Raw genomic sequence first — 16,248 nt, 5'->3', positions numbered from 1 at the left:
GAGAGGTAGGCTACATTCCCTTTATTATTATAATCACTATTGATAATGCATTATATAAGGAACAGGCGAGAATGCATCTCGATCAGCAAGTGTTACATGGGTTTCGCCTGAGCGTTGTAGATAGATACCTTTAATTGGCTCTGGGTTTTGCGATTTGATTTCAGCATACGCTCATTTTTAAAAGATGCATTTAATCCGAAGTCATGTCAGCTCTCTATGCAGGGAGTAGGGCTGTCACTTTTATTCGAACATGACGTGAAATATCCGTAGTCGAACTATAAATAAACTATTCGGTTTTTAGTGCTGTGTAGCGCATTTCCCGGTGTTGACAGGCGAGTTTCGAGATTTGAGTTCAGCATTGTTCAGGAGTAGGCTAGGTGATAATGATTGCACCAGGGAGAGGTAGGCTACATTCCCTTTATTATTATAATCACTATTGATAACGCATTATATAAGGAACAGGCGAGAATGCATCTCGATCAGCAAGTGTTACATGGGTTTCGCCTGAGCGTTGTAGATAGATACCTTTAATTGGCTCTGGGTTTTGCGATTTGATTTCAGCATACGCTCATTTTTAAAAGATGCATTTAATCCGAAGTCATGTCAGCTCTCCATGCATGGAGTAAAGGCTGTCACTGTCTATGATTAGTTTTATTTTATTGTTTACCATCTCATTCAGTGCTATATGATCCAGGGCTCATGACCAAATCAAGCCAATATAATAGCCAGTAGCCACAATGAGCCCATGCAGCCACCCTGTTTCGACAATCAAAGGTAACGCACAGAACGGCCAGCAGACAGATAATTACGTCCCCAACTCATCTAAAATGTGGTGTCTTGAAATACTTTGGGTTCTACACCATAGATGGTAAAGTGACCGTTAAATATAATGTTAAAGAATGTATCTGTGGATTGTGGCTTTACATCGGTCGAAGTTGACTCCATGTCGTGGTGTCTCACGTAACTCAAAGCCAGGCAAGCTGAGGACAGGCGCTCTGTTCCATCGTCGTTATGGTAACCAAACAAGTCTTCTTCTGTCTAGGTTTGTTTCTACGTTTAAGTGTTGTTCTTCTATGTGGTCCACCTACTGGAGGGGAGTGTTTACAGCAGTTCCGTTTCACACATGCGCAGTCTACGCGTCACTTTGACGCGCGGTCTTAAATTTCGGTCGACTCAAAGACGCGACACATGCTGTAAAAATGACGCAATTCTCGTCACGCGCTCACCAGTGCCGCGTGCGCGGGACGCAGACGCGGGACCATACTTTAGGCTTAAGGGCACTATCGTACACAGGCGCCAAGCGCAACACAAGGCTTGTTCTTATCTTACACCCAATTTAGTAATTTTTCACCATGAGCATGATTCAAATCATGATTCATGATTATATTACACCCACTAAAAATCTGGTTACACTTTACTTGACAGTGTTTATGAACGTGTCATAAACAAGTCATGAACGTTTATGACATAACGCTTCTGTTATTAGGGACACCAGGCAACGTTTTCGTGTTAGGGACCCTAAACCTTGCTTTACTAAAACATATTTGTGACTAGCAGAGTATTATAAGTATAACCTACATACATCTGCATCTGCACTTCATCCTGGTCTCATAGCCAATGGCAAAACCATTCATACGGTTATTTACTCTCACTACTGACTGACAAGGTGTTACAATCGAAAAACATAGCCTGACAAAAACAACACAATAATGTTCGAATGACTGAATAAAAATCCTAAGGATACAGTATTTATCCTGCAGAGGAGTTGTTTAGGACTGGTTGCTAAAGTCTGCTTACATCTTGTGACAATGCTATTGATATGCTAATCGTCTAATCTGATTCAATGATCTATGCTAGGCTGGAGCTAAAAGTAGTATTGCCAGACTCAGAGAACGGCTGGATGAACTGGAGAGAGGTAAAAATCAGAACCATATAAAGGTAGAGTTGCGACAACTCCAATGACGCTAATGTTCCATTTTTTTCCAACAATGGCAGCTTATGGAAGCCTCATAGTTCCCGGAAGTTAACAATTAATAATAGCAGCAGTGCAGTTACAGCAGTATAGACTGTTTGTAGCCAACATTTCAGACTCAGTTTTACATTATTGCCTCATCCGAATAATAATAATAATAACAGTAATAGAGTAAAGTAATAGTATCAATAGCCTAATTAAAATAATAAACGATTTATGTATCGACTATGACCGCTTTTTCTGCTGCTCAGTTTTTATCAGTTCAAAGTCAAAGTCAAAGTCAGCTTTATTGTCAATTTCTTCACATGTTCCAGACATACAAAGAGATCGAAATTACGTTTCTCACTATCCCACGGTGAAGACAAGACATATTTTTCCAATTTAAGTCCACAGACAAACATAACATTCAAGTAAACAAAAAAGTAAGTAAATAAGTAAATAAGAGGGCACATATAATAATGAAAAAATAAGAGCAGCAAAATTTGGTTGAAATTGTGCATAGACAGTCAATAAAATACTAGTGCAAAGTCAGGCCAATAAAAGGCTTGGGTAGTTCTGTTTGACCTAAGTAATAAAGAAAGTGGCATAGTGGTGCAAGTTATGTAAGAGCAGCAGAAGTGTTGTGTTTTCAGGACAACAACACCAAGTTGTAAAGTGTACAAGTGTGCAAGTGTGCAAGTGGAGTAGTGCAGGCGGCCATTGTGAGTCCAATGTCCAGGATGTTATGTAGCTGAGGGTGGAGGGGGGAGAGGAGGGAGAGAGTTCAGCATCCTTACAGCTTGGTGTATGAAGCTGTTGGTGAGTCTGGTGGTGCGGGAGCGCAGGCTTCTGTACCTCTTCCCAGAGGGCAGTAGATCAAACAGATTGTGAGCGGGGTGACTTCCTCATCAAATAAATTAAAAGACGCTAAAAGCCCAGTAAATGTGCCACACGTAATAGCCTAAGATAACCCTTGCCTATCCCATTTCAATTAGGCAGCACTAGGCTACACCACGAACAAGGGTTACATACAGCTATTCCGACATGCCGCTACTTAGACATTGGCGTCTAATTGTCGAAGTGGCGGCACTAAGATGAATTTTCAAGCGTCCCACTACTGCAACATTTTGTCGGAGTAGCGACACTTGACCTTTTTTTCAAACGTCCTGCCATTCCGACACTAAGTTATTAACAGTGCCGTAGCCAGGATTTTTCGACGGAGTGGACTTTTGAGTAGGCCTAGGGTGGGCCTTTTTTTATTACAATATGGGCAGTATAGCCTAGGCCTACAGTAATCGTCCCAACTTTAAACAACACATAATTTCATCACAGCTCCTGGATTCTATAATAGGCTACGCACAAGAACTTCAACCGAAAGGTTAGTCGCGTCTCAAGGAGTCCAAGAGTGCGCCTCACACACACCAGCTCTGTTGAACAGTGTATTTTTCGTGTTTAAGAGCTTAAAAAGTTGATTAGAGAGTCATATTTGAAATGTCGGATAGCCTAAATTATAGCTTATAGCGTGTGCATCTCAGAGGAAGAGATTTTGCAGAGAGAGATAGGATTTAACCTACCGTAGGTAGGCCTAATGATTATTTGTGTCTGGTGGTAATTAGACTTGAGTATGGATACCTACGAATTGTTTTGAATAAAAAACAAATTAAATGTGACCCTGCAAGCCGAAACCAGTCGTTTTGGTAAAATTTACAAAATTAAGTTATTGTACTCACACGAACGGCCATAAACCTAAGCTTTTCAACAATGTATATCGAGGGTATTGCAAATAGTATTGGATAGTCGCTGACCCTCATTAGATGTGGATATTTGGAGGTAAGGATAGCCTTTAAGAAACAAGGTTATCGCAGTTGCTGTGAGACATACGGCCCTTCTCCAGTCTCTCTCAAAATCAAAACACACCCAATTCACGCTTGGACTTTTCGATTATGTTTCTAAATGTTGGGACTGATGGACACTGAACTCTGGGGGTTATTTGAACGTTCGTTGTGTTGTGAAGTGGGTTACTGTAAAAGGAGCGTCGGATATCCCGCCTGTCTTTGCACAATTATAGGGCCATGATAATGCATGCGCTAGCCTACAGTCGAGAGAAAGAAGACTAAATAAATATGCAGACATGTTATGTGCAATTCAACAACTGCACGCATGACATAAAAGATATAGGCCTAGCCTACATTATAGTGTAGTAAATTCAGTTTATCCAACCTGCTGGCAAGCCAAAATGCATTGCACGCTTTATCATTGTCCTCTAAAATGCAATATAAGCAACTTGAATATATCGCACATCCAGTTTGAACACCCTGATGGACACTGAACTCTGGGGGTTATTTGAACGTTCACTGAAGTGGTTTAGGCTACTGGAGCGTAAGAATTCCGCCCGTCTTTGCACAATTGGCCATTGATTGACGGCCGTTAATTAATTAATATAGGTGGCTTGCACGCACAGAGTTTGTTTGATGCATGGAGTTTCCGACCGTTTTCCCCTGAGAGCTTAGAGAATAAAATGAGGAGAGCTACATGTGTTTTACATAATGTGTAACATTTATTCACATGGCCAGTTCAAAATCACCTAAGGTTTTGACTGAAATGTGTGCCGATATCAATTATTGGGAAAAAACATTGTTTGGAGTGGATGGCGGGTGGATTGTTGATGTAGCTGCAGGTGCAGATGACATGACTACAGCTCATCCATGCATCTAGGATGTTGGAATTTGATAGGAATAGGGGCAATGTATAAATAGAGGCATGTCGTAATAACGGTATGTCGTAATAGAGGGTTGTTGTAATAATGGGATGTCGTAATAAAGGGTGAACCCCACGAACAAGCTGTCATTACGTTTTTGCGTTTGTACAACTTTTATGATGTGACGTTTCTTGGGCATTTAGCTTTACCATCATGTTAAGTTGTAGCCTAATGTATGCGCAATGCTTCTGTGGATTTAATTAACAGTGGAGTAAACAAAAGGTAAAGAATTTGTTATCACAAGGCTAGCTGGTTCGTTATATATGGCGAAGCATAGCCTTTGTTTGCAACAGTGGAGCTGAGTTTGTTGTTAACATTTTTGGTAACGTAAACGTTTCTTCAGTTAGAAGCAGGACTGTTTTTTTTTTTATGTTGCATTCATTTAATTTCATTGGCAAAAGCTAGCCTAATATGCATGAGAAGATTTGAGGGAGCTGCAGCTGTTAGCTAGCCTGACGTAGTCATACTCAATACTCAGAATATGAGTCTGATACTGCTCCATTGGGACGTAATTATGCGGCGTGTTTCAACCGATACAGGGGGGGAATGCCTTTGCACTCAATTGGATAGACCTAACCAATCAGAACAACGAAATAGCTTACCGTGAGGTGTAGGAAGAAAACACACTAACCATCCTTCTTCTCCACAAATGCTTTAACATTGTTTCCTGGTCTTTTGTAAAAGTTAGTGCCGTCAATAACTCCTAGCCTACAACACTCATTAGCGAAATCTAAGATATACGTAGTAGGGTAGGCTATTAGGAAAAATCTGATAGCCTATATCCCCACCATTTTTAAAAATAATTCTGTTGAACACTGATATGCTACAAACATGTTAAACAGCTGGGAAAGGCTGTCGCAAATCCCTCAAACAGGTGGTCAATCAGAGATTTCAAACGAACGAGGGAACGCAATGTCGCAATGCAACAGTGCTGTCTTCCCTTGATGAAAGTAAAACCACGAGTTTTCCCACATCTCAACTTTGGCCAAAGTTTTCAGAAATAATCGTTTTCAGTGATAAAACCTCATTAAATAATATGCATTTTCCATATGGGGTCTTAAAAGCCATGTATCCTTCTAGCCACAGCGTTTTTGTTTCAGACATAAGCCTAATCTAAGCGTGCTCAGATGATTTATGTAGGAATAAATATATACACATATAGGAAATAAATAAATAAACCAGGACTTAATTACTGGAGCTATTTTTCTCCTTTTTATCTATGCTCAACCAGGCTGCCTTTTGCCTTCACAGAGTAGGTCTGCAACGCAACCTACAACCTACATCAGCCAAATGTGATGCAATATAATGTAATATAATGTAATGTTTGTGTTCTATGTTGTTGCCTGCTCAACAAAAGGCTGGCCTGTGGGGGGTGGGCTGCTTTAGGTGCCGTTTACACGACGCCGGTTTTTGTGAAACCGGTGAGGTTTTGTTAACGGTTACGCCTTGCGTGTACACTGCGCCGGCAGTTTAGGAGACTGAAACCGCTTTTGAAACCGGCTTCCGAAGTGGGAACTTTTGAAACCGCCGGCTAACTTTCGCCGTGTAGACGCCTGTAGGTGCGAAGCCGGCAACTTTATGACGACAGCCCCACCTCTCAACTCGGCCACGGCACACGACCTGACATGCTGCTTGTCAAAACAAACCATTTATTTATCATATTGTGTTTTTCTTTCCCCTGTCATGATTTATGTGCACAATGTAGCCTATCAGCCTTTAGTGGCTAAGTTAGAAGCACACGTTAACTTAACTTAGTTAAACATTAGCTTACTGCATGTTAGTGTTTTCTCCAGTGGTGCTCAGACCTAATGCAATGCGTAGGCTAAGCATTTGAAATTTCACATAGCAGTCACATACCTTGAAAATGAACTTTATTAGTTTAACAGTTGAATTGAAAACCGAATTGTCTGTAGTCTCCTTATTTCATGCGACTGCTTAACCAGAGCCCATTTTCTGGCTTAACAAACTGTTTCAACAATGTTTTCTTCTACGCGATTCACGCGAAATTATCGTGAAGCTTCTGCACAGCGGCGCCATCGACTAGTCTGGCATATGCACTACAGCACATTTAGCCGGTTACACCTCTGTGTGTACACGCAAGGTTTTTTCTTGCTGGTGTCGTTAAAGGTGTGAAAGCGGTAAGAGAAAATTCACCCGGCGGTTTCGTGTAAACGGCCCCTTAGCCTGAAGGACTGTGTCTAAAGCAGCCCACCCCCCACAGGCCAGCCTTTTGTTCTCACACAGGGCCAGGTCTGCTGCCACAGAGAGCTTGAGGTCCTCAATAGTTCAGCTATGCTCAACCAGGCTGCCTATGTTGTTGCCTGTTGAGGTGGCCTGTTTGGTGGTATCTGCATGAAGGACTGTGTCTAAAGCAGCCCACACCCTGTGGGCCAGCCTTTTGTTCTCACACAGGGCCAGGGGCCTCATGTACAGAGACTTGCATGGATTTCATACTAAAACATTGCGTACCTGCAAACCTGAAAAGTAGCGTATTCACAAAAAAATCCTGAAAAATCCATTCCACGCAGCTTTTCTTTGTACATCCCAATTAACGTGAAATTAAGTGTACATGCACAAGCATTACACTCCACCCTCTCTCCTCCCTCAATCACACTCATTTTAATATGCTAACTAGAAGGCCACTCGAGAGCGCAGACCTCCGCGAAGACAAAATGGCCTATCCCGCAATATTAATAACAATGAAAACTCATTTGTGGATCCATTCATACTCGAACCTGCTCCAAAGTTTAATAATTGAAATCATAAAATTATTGGTCAGTCTGCAAGTAGGTGATAGGGTTTGCATAACTGGGTTTGATGCATTTGAACCATTACAACACAACTGCATTAATTAAAAAAACATTAAATCAATCGTGTCCAAGTAGGCTACCAGGCATTGCGCACTCGAGGTGGAATAAATGAAGTTGATCCAGGCCACATCGCCACAACATTACGATTTCTGGATCATATCCCTATATTTGCACACAAGTGTGACAACAATAATGCGAATGCTTACTCGAGGAAAGTCAAAGTATCCTATGCAGTCAATCACACTAAGGGAAATAGCTTATATCCGCGCTTATTAGTCAGCCTATCTATTGTATCTATATGTGTAGGCTATAGGTTTCACATTCCCTTTTAATTCGTATCCTCTAATAAGTCTACAGTTGTCATTATAGATAGGTTGTTGTATAAATTTGAGCATGTTGCATGTCCATTTATATAGAAACATAGGCCTACTTTCGAAGTGTTATCATTTTTAATAACCCACATTTCACAATACACTGTTCAAATAAGGATACAAGGATACAAGATACAAGGATACAAGGAAGTTTATTGTCACATGCATATAGTTACTGGAAGTAAGAAATGCAGTGAAATTATGTCTGGTGTCAGCCTATTTGTGCAAAGTGGGGGGGGGTAAAAAGTGCAGTAGAAGAGGGGTTTAGTAGATTAAGTGGCAAGGGCTGCATAAGAAAGGTGGGGGAGGATTGGAATGGGGGGGGGGGGGGGGCGGGCACCAACAAGGAGCACCCAAGAGCAACAGGGGCAAGGAAAAACTCCCTTACCAAGGAAGAAACCTTGGGCAGATCCACGGCTCAAGGGGCTAACCCAACTGCCAGGGGTCTTGGTGTGTGTGTTGGGGGGATGACAGGGGAGATGGGATAGTATGCTGTGTATGTGGGGAGAGGGCAGTGTGCAATACATGTATGTGTGTTGGAGAAGCTTCCTCAGGAGACAATGTGCTGTGTATTGGGGGGAGGGGGACAGTGTGCTGTAAATATGTTGGGGATGTGTGTTGGAGAAGCTTCAATCAAGGACATGGGTAGATGGAGGAGAAATCAAAAATAATAAATAAAAAGTTCTATGGAGATGTGCAAAAGTTGGAGAAAGTCAGATATATGTGTGTGTGTGTGTGTGTGTTTTGACGTGTGATGAAATAAGAAAATAAATAAAAGGTCTGTAGCATAGGGTGAGGGAAGTAAAAGTGCTAAAAGTCTTGTAGGTGTGTGTGTGTGTGTGTGGGGGGGGGGGGGTCATGAGTGCTGAGGAGTGAATGAGTGCAAAGTCAGTATAGTGTGAGTTCAGAGTTGGGAAATGTTTGAGAGTGCTGAGGAGTGAATGTGTGCAAAGTCAGTATAGTGTGAGTTCAGAGTTCGGATGGCCTGGGGATAAAAACTTCTCCTGAGTCTCTCAGTTCTGGCTTTGTGACTACATAGGCGTCTTCTTGATTTCAGCGGTAGGAATAATCCATTGTTAGGATGAGAAGAGTCCTTCAGAATCTTTTGGGATCTTAGGAGTACTCTTCTGGAATAGATATCTTGTAGAGGAGGGAGTTGAGTTCTTATAGTACGTTCAGCTGAGCGCACTACTCTCTGCAGAGTACTACAATCTCTAACTGTGGAGTTCCCATACCAGGTGATAATGCTACCAGTTAGAACATTCTCAACCGGTGAAGTGTAGAAGGCCTTCATGATGGATGTAGAAACTTTGAATTTCCTTAGCTGACGAAGGAAGTAGAGTCGTTGTCTGGACTTCTTCAGAACATATTGAGTGTTAACAGTCCATGTTAGGTCTTCAGTAATGTGGACACCAAGGTATTTAAAACTTGTGACTCTCTCTACAGGTTGCCCGCTGATCATTAGTGGGGTGTAACTGTAGTTCTGCTGCTGCCTTCTGTAATCCACTACCATTTCCTTGGTTTTATCGACATTCAGTGTCAAGCTGTTAGATTGACACCACTGTGCCACCTCATCAACCTGATCCAAGTAGAGCTGTTCATTGTTGTTACTAATCAGGCAAAAGATCACTGTGTAATCTGCAAACTTGATGATGGAGGTATGACTACTGTTGGCTTTGCAGTCATGTGTCATCCATAAGATAGATGTGAGTGGAGTAAACATTGGTCTAGTGTTATCCAATTGTGTGCAGTGAGATTTTCAAATGCATGCTTGGTGCCGCCCCTCGAGTTGGGCCATTACATTGTTCGTGGCCAGACCCTTAATCTTTCTAGATTACCAGGGTCTGGATTTTCCAGGCTAGAAAATGTCCACTTTCAAATCCAATTGTCCAATTAACAATTACCACTTGACTATTTAGTAATTTAGCACTCTGGAACAAGGCGTCCGAAGGAGACAATGTAGATAGAAGATTTTCCGAAGACTGTTGATCTTTATTCACCGTATTGCAATGTTAGTACAGCCCAACCAAAGTCCAGACCAACCATCAAAGCAATAGGGAGGAGATGTCATCAGCTGGGGCCCCCGACAAGATCTCCCCTACGGATGGCTATACTGTACACTATATTTTATACTCCTCAGCCCTTGAGAAGTGCCACCCTCTCACGCCATCTCCATTAACACCCTTCACCTATCAGTACCAAGCAGGGTCGCTTACATTGGTGGAAACCATCTTCCCATCATGCATAAAACTATATGCAAACCTATGTAATGCATAGGTAACATATGTAAAATAGTGTAACCCTAAGTTTTTCTGGTTCCTTCCAGTTTGGTGAAATAAGGCCTTCTTATCTTATTCTCTTCCTAGCTGGACAGGCCCTAACTCATAAGGCACAGTGGCCTCCTCATCCCTGTCCTGTCCAGTCCTCACTAGCTTGATAACACCCCCTCTCCCTCAACACCCTTCACCAATCAGTACCAAGCAGGGTCGCTTACATTGGTGGAAACCATCTTCCCATCATGCATAAAACTATATGCAAACCTATGTAATGCATAGGTAACATATGTAAAATATTATAGCCCTAAGTTTTTCTGTTTCCTTCCAGTTTAGTGAAATAAGGCCTTATCTTATTCTCTTCCTAGCTAGACAGGCCCTAACTCGTAAGGCACAGTGGCCTCCTCATCCCTGTCCTGTCCAGTCCTCACCAGCTTGATAACACCCCCTCTCCCTTAACCATGTAAGGAGGAGATCCTCTCATCCTGGTACCCCCAGTACTTTATGAAACCCATGATTACATCCCTTCAAATCCTGAAAACCCACCATAATACCTAATAGAATCCTAGGTAATATGAGTCCGCTGCTGCCGTTGCTTATATGCCTACTACCAACTTCAGGGAACAAAGTATAACTAATTCAATGCGATGCAAGGGTAGTTTTTATTTCTAACAGTATTCTATCAACATAGACATTTACATCAATTGTCTGGCGTTATAATTTAAGTTGAAGGAAAAAGCTGTAGATGACAATGTTTATCAGATGTTTGACAGAAATGGTTTGAATTTAATCTAAAACTCTGAACTGAAACAGTTATTTTAAAACAGGTATTCACACAGATGTTTGCATTTTTAAAACAGCAAATTATTTAGATTTCCCCTGGTTTCAGAGAGGCTACTACTACAATACTAAAATAAGATGTGGAGGTTGAAACAACTGTTTTTATACAGAAAATAAAGTTTGTTTTGCTTTAATAAATGTCTTAATCTTTTTAAATGTCAATTAGCCAGCTATAGCCTCATGACCTTTAACCTCTACCTGTGATCCCATGATCTTTAATGCCTTATTAGTTAATTTAGGCTTAATTAACGGTGTTGGGTTTAATGATGATCCTTCAATCTGCTTGAGAGGTATAAAACAAACATTGCATGTCAACTATGACCACACATGACCTTGACCTTTGACCCCAAGACATTAAACACCTACTACTTTCATCAAGAACTAATGGTGAGTAAGTACACCAAGTTTGGTAAAGATCATTTTACCAGTATGGGAGATATCAGCTAATATCTATCTATCTATGTGATAATATATGATTTTGGCCCAATAATCATTATACCATGGTCCATTCAAAGCTGTATATCTTTTTTCTGGTACAAATCTGCACTGTAGGCACCTGAAATTCTTAATCTACATGAAATTACGGTTTGATTGATACCAAATATCCTTTTGCTGTATTTACTTCCACCTTCAACCCTAATTCGCTCAGACTACAGTTATAAAGAACTTTGTTGGTGTTGCATCGTGAAGACACAGCTGTGCGCAGTTTTCACGCGGGTCATCTTTGCCCTTGGACATTTTCAGCCGGTTGGAAATTGGACTAATTTTATTTTTTAATTTTTATTTATTTTATTTATTAATTTGTTTGTTGTATGTCTTGTATGTCTTGGTGTCACGGGTACGCTGGCGACTACGCCGCTCCGTCCGGCATCTATTGTCTTTGTTAGTCTGTGTCAATGACAATGTCTTATATGTGGAGCGCTTTGGGTTGCACTCTGTGCATGTTAAATGCGCTATACAAATAAATCTGACTTGACTTGACAATGTGCCCCAGCTCAGTGCACTGTGGTTGGGTACTCAAATCGCTCAGTCTGGGGTAGCCTGGATGTATGGGAACTTCCATCCACTCTGACCATGTGTCTGATACTCCAAAAGGCCCAAAAAGAGTCCCAAAGTATGGGGAAAACATACTGGATGTATAATTAAGCTCAGCACTAGACCCACTGATTATCTGTCCCTCCTATATTTAATAAACAAATAAACCTCTGGACATCCAGAGTAGGGCCACAGCCTCACACTGCCTACCTACCCAGGAATCACCCTCTCTACCCTGGGTAGAAAGACTGACTCACAGGCCCCTGGACTTCCACAACCTGCAACCCATACCCCACAGACCACCCTTTTACTCTCCTTTGTTCTGGCCTTTTTGAACAACAGGCTGCCAGCACAGCTCACGTGTCCATCTTGTGGCCAGAGCAGGTACTGCAGAGGAAATTCAATGAATCCATTCAAATCCATTGAATGAGAGTACTGACCATGTGTCTGATACTCTAAAAGGTCACAAAAGAGTCCCAAAGTACGGGGAAAACATGCTGGATGCATTGCCTGGAGGTTCAACTTTGTGCCAGAATGGTATTTTTGTTTGTTTTAATGTGTTTTAACAAGTCTAACAGGTTTTGAAGGGAGGACATTTTTGTTCCCCGGCCTCGGCGACCAACACGCTATGCTACAGATTTTTTTTATTTTTCAGAAAAAAAGAAAAAAAAACATTTTTTTTCTGAACAAGAACACTGCAGAGGACCAAGCCTAATGATGTCTGACAGGTCTGATGGCCTTTTGACACTTTCGGGGAAGATTAGCACACTTCCAGCCTCCACGGGCGCGGTCAGCACATGGGCGAGTGGGGAAGATTTTTTTGAAGATTTTTGTTTTGTTTCTGAAAATGGAAAAAAATTAAAAAACACTGCTGAGCATCAATCTAAGTGAAGATTTGATGTGTTTGGCAGGTTTGATGTGTTTAAAACGTTTTAAAAGATTTTTAGAAGAAAAAAAAACGGCGGATGTTCACTTTTTGCACACACCAGTGCCGAGGTGACAGCCTCTTTAACCTAGCATCTTAATGCTGTATTCACAGCACGGTAAATGACAAATGATGACAAAATGCTGTTCATGTTTATGAGTTCATAGCCTGGTTATTTATCTAGGACTATATCACGTTTTATATGTTATTATGATCACTCGCATTACCATGGGGTTAGGCTACTGTTAACATGCCCACCATTACACTGGTTAAAAAGACAACTTTTAAACTTTTTTTTTAATTCTCCCGAGACGCTAGCTACTTAAGGTAATTCGCTCCTTAGCTCAGATCAGTGACGAACTACCAGAGAAAACGCTGGGGAGAAAACTCAAACAAGTTAATGTTAGACTTAGACTAGCTGTGTTACAGTTTCTCGTTGCAAAATTAAAATGTCACTGGAGCTCCAATGCGCTTTTGTAGGCTACACGCAGTCTCAAAAACACTGTTTACAGCTCTTCGAGTCACTGTACGAGGTCAATTTTTTTATAACAATAATTTAGATAGGCCTAGGCTACACTTATGGGGTGGGTGCTATTGCGTTTTCTAAAGAATCTCCCGTCTTGGTTTTGTACAGAAATCAATTTTAGGCTAAGTGACACAAACGTAAAAGGGAGAAAAAAAGGTCAACTTCCGATATTTATAAGGTCTGGAATTTAATTTAATATTGTTCTAATGGTAGGAACTACATTTAATTACACTGTGTTATAAATATTGTATATCAATGCATTTATTGGCTGTCAATTACCCAAAATTGTGGCTCTGTCTCTCATTGAACAGTAGCCTATTTAATGCACTCTAATCCATTGTCAATCACTTCCGGGAACTTTTTGAAGTTTACATGAACCACATGACCTTAACGAATTTTGAACAGCCATTGTCGCAACTCTACCTTTATATGGCTCTGGTAAAAATAATTTGTTTAACTCGAGCGGAGGTGAAAAATGACCGTAATTCCCCAAATAGTGGAGTATCCCTTTAAAACGTTGATATGTTTCAATGATAGAGACAATCTGCAAGTGCCAACTATCTGCCACACGTCTGATATGTAGGCTGATGTTTTGCGGATTCTTGAATGATTTGCTATTGAAATGTCAACCTCGCAACGTTAACCCACCGGCCAAAATGACATTGGCCCAAAGTCAGTAAACAGCATCATGCCAACGTCTGCTATGCCACTGGGTGAAGTTAAACTTAAAGGTGCTCTTAGCGATTTTGGGTAACATTACTTCTGTTGACGTTCAAACAAAACGGAGCACTAGCTTGCTACTCCCTCCCTCTCTCTCCCGTGCAATTGAAACTCTCCTAAGCACTCATCTCGTCGGTGATTGGCTGGAACAGTTTGTTATGTTTTTATGGATCAGGTTGTTTTTGTTGCCGTTTTTGAAGTGTTTTTTTACATTGAATATGTTCAGGGCACAGGCAGCTAGCTGATGGTGAGGTGATGTTTGTTATATGTGACAAACATTTGTATACCTTAAAAACCGAGTAACATCGCTTAGAGCAGTGTTCCCCAACCTTTTTTCCTTGAAGGCCCCCTTGCCTGTGTCTAAGACAAGCCAGGGCCCCCTACCTGAACTCCTACCCTCATACACACACAAAAAGAATAAAGTGATTAATTACAAACTTATAAGTTCAGAGGTAATAAATAGCTACATGAATTTAAATGTTGAACAAAAATATGTTTTAATGGATATTCCCTCCGGCCTCGTGGCTACGGCCGAACAACACCCGTGGGAATATCCATGACCAATCCCACTCTCACTCGTGCTATATTGCTTTTATACAACAATTCTACCACAAACTAAATAATCTGAAAACACCCCATTATTGTTTAAAAATGTGTATTTCGACATCGTTTTTACGCATCAAAAAATAGTTCCCTTTTCATTAGACAGCGTCTTGGTTGCTAGGTAACCAACATTCCAGATCCCTCGTTACGGGTCTTTGTGGTTTAGTGTCTTCTTGAAAGAAATGTTTCAAGTCGGGCTGAAATCACATTCACATCTAGGTTTGCTGCATGCATGTTACAAGGACACTGGGCCATATCATGTAAGGGACATGGTACTGCAAAAAACGGAAACATAGCCTACATTGCAGAACCACTCAACTTTATTAATTTATGGTGAATAAATGTTACACTACTGTGCACAGCCTGACGTGACGATGCTAGCACGTTAGCAGCAATGCTGAGAACAATTAGCATCCTCGTTTATCTTACTTACATTGAGTTGGCTGTGTTTTACCTGCTAGGCAGCAGCTTAGCCACATAACACGGATTCCATGGCAGGTGTAATAGAAAGAAAATTCCAGTGGATATTTCACGTCTTCTCAAAGACTGGCGGCTGTTAAGAGCGACGTTTTTTGCCAAAAAAATAAAGGCAAAACACGTCCGTGAATTTAAGGATTTTAACCGCATGCTGTGAAGTTACATGCAGGTCTTTTACGGAGGAAACCCATGCTAAAATAAAACTCTGTAGTCACGAATTTGATCGTGTTGGTATGAATATATGTTGTAGTATGTGATTCCTACAGTGTAAAAAAAATATACTAACGTCTTAGAAACGTTGTAAAATTATTTAAATAGATTAAGAAAGCCACCGCTATGGTGATTTCTAATGGTAGATTGATTTGTTTAGATCCAGTGAAATTGCTGCCTTGGCAGCGCTACGTCATGGCTTCGGGACTCTATAGTTGTATAATTTGGATTATACAGAATATTTGATTAGCCAATTGGGTGTGTTATTGGGATTTTATACATTTAATGTACACAAATATAATTTTGGTAACATTAGAAATTTGAAATTTGAATTTAGAAATTTGTTCCAACAGCCCTTACAACTTCAGCTCAGGCAACATTGTGCGGACCCCCTGCAATCTCTGGCGACCCCTAGTTGGGTCCACTGACCCCAGGTTGGGAACCACTGGCTTAGAGCACCTTTAAATTTGTGCATGAAACTCTTACCAAATCGTCGCAGAAATGCATGTAGCAAGCTCGTAAACAAAGGTTTTAAATACAGTTAGTGGACCCAACTAGGGGTCGCCAGAGATTGCAGGGGGTCCGCACAATGTTGCTGACAGTTCCAAAGAAATACACGTCCATGCTGAATTGGTGTATTAGTATTTGCGTGCACGTGTTTTAGGTACATTGTAAATGGGCTCCAATGGCCTCTTGGCCAGACGGACCTGCAGAGCAAATCCCAAATTTGCTGGAAGTTTGTATGGGTA

General features: G+C 41.1%; 1 protein-coding gene across 2 annotated transcripts in view; it reads left to right on the top strand.

Moving 5' to 3' along the window:
• The window catches only part of LOC121690122 (fibronectin-like), a 60,619-nt gene that overhangs the window by 31,495 nt on the left and 12,876 nt on the right, over positions 1–16,248 (top strand). The gene's annotated exons all lie outside the window — the stretch shown is intronic.

This window comes from Alosa sapidissima, chromosome 18 (genome assembly GCF_018492685.1).
Source record: "Alosa sapidissima isolate fAloSap1 chromosome 18, fAloSap1.pri, whole genome shotgun sequence".
Taxonomy (NCBI): domain Eukaryota; kingdom Metazoa; phylum Chordata; class Actinopteri; order Clupeiformes; family Clupeidae; genus Alosa; species Alosa sapidissima.
The sequence above is the reverse complement of the archived record's forward strand: the minus strand, read 5'-3'. Positions and strand labels throughout refer to the sequence as shown.